The following is a 1,648-nucleotide window of genomic DNA, read 5'->3' on the forward strand; positions in this document are numbered from 1 at the left end:
TTTTTATTTTTTTTTCAGCGAATTTTTATAAAAAGCTGCGATTTTTTATAAAAAAAATTCAAAAAAAAGTTTTGTGATCTCTAAGTATTTTTTTTATGCATTTTTATGATTTTTAGGGTTTTTTTAGGGTTTTTTGTTTTCCATAGAACCTAAACCTATATATATATCTATATATATATACTAGCAGTGTACCCGCGCAAAGCGGCGGGGCGTGTAAATTCTTTCGGTGATATGTTTCCTCTACAAAAATGTTATTTTACAAAAGAAAGTACATGTCGAAGACAAAATAATCAAATTATGGTGTTATTTGGGAGATGAAGTCATTTTTTGTTCCTGGACGGTGGGCTTTATAGCAGAGGAGGGAACAAAGAGGTATATGCGATTGGAGGGATATTGGAATCAACATGCTAAATTTAAGGATATCTAAAAGGGTTCAAAATTTGAATGAATCCGGGATTTGAGGGAACCATATCAAATTGTTGAGAAATATAAGGAGATTTGATGATAAATATTTGAATTCAAAATGTGGTTAAAATTTAATATTATTTTATTAATGGTTACTTGTACTATCAGCTTCATCATTTGGACGTATTAAAAAATAATATTATTATAATCAATCTATTTTTAGAAATAGTTAGATTTTTTTTATAAGATAGTAAAGATATATATATATATATATATATATATATATATATATATATATATATATATATATATATATATATATATATATATATATATATATATATATATATAAAAGCCCTGTAGACAAGGGCGAATCCATGTTAGACCAAAGGGTATCCATGGACAATATTGGTTTTGGAACACCTGTGGCTAAGAAATCCAAACAAAAGAACCCTAGAAAACATTACACGTTTTTTGATCATTTAATGCAACAATTTGGTTAACAACATTATATATCGTACAGAATACTAATGATGGTTATTAAACAATATATTTTCTGTATATATAGCAACATCTTAATCAAATTTTTGTTATTTAAATTTGTAAAATACAAAAATAAAACAACAAATTAGATGGATGAAATGTAGAAGACAGAATGTGTAACATCCAATTATTTTCATTATTGAAAAAGTCAATCAAAGTCAAATTTTAAGATTTATTATTTTAATAAAGTTAAATTAAATATGTTTAATATATTTAAACACTTGATAAAGTGTTGTATAAAATAGGAGCAAAATTACCCAAAAACCGAGAAGCCTCACTTTTCCTTCTTCCCCTCGGACCGCAAACACCCTTCAGGCCGTAAACGGCTTCTGGACTACAAACCTTCGTTGTTACTTCTTCTCCTTTCTTTTCTTCGGGCTGCAAATAGAAGAGAGGCCACAAACTTTTTGCAGCCACAAAACAGTTTACGGCCGTGAACTCCTTGTAGCCCCACACTCTGAACCGAAACCCGAGAATCTTATCTCTTTAGGAAACGTTTACAAATCACTTATGCATATATGTATATATATATATATATATATATATATATATATATATATATATATATATATATATATATATATGTGTGTGTGTGTGTGTGTGTGTGTGTGTGTGCGCGTTAGACTGATTTTTCCTTCATTCTACACGTTCCAACCGAAAACTCAAGCATTCTCTCTCAATTATTAACAGCCGAAAACCT

Source organism: Lactuca saligna, chromosome 3 (assembly GCF_052625555.1).
Source record: "Lactuca saligna cultivar CGN05327 chromosome 3, ASM5262555v1, whole genome shotgun sequence".
In the NCBI taxonomy this organism is placed as follows: domain Eukaryota; kingdom Viridiplantae; phylum Streptophyta; class Magnoliopsida; order Asterales; family Asteraceae; genus Lactuca; species Lactuca saligna.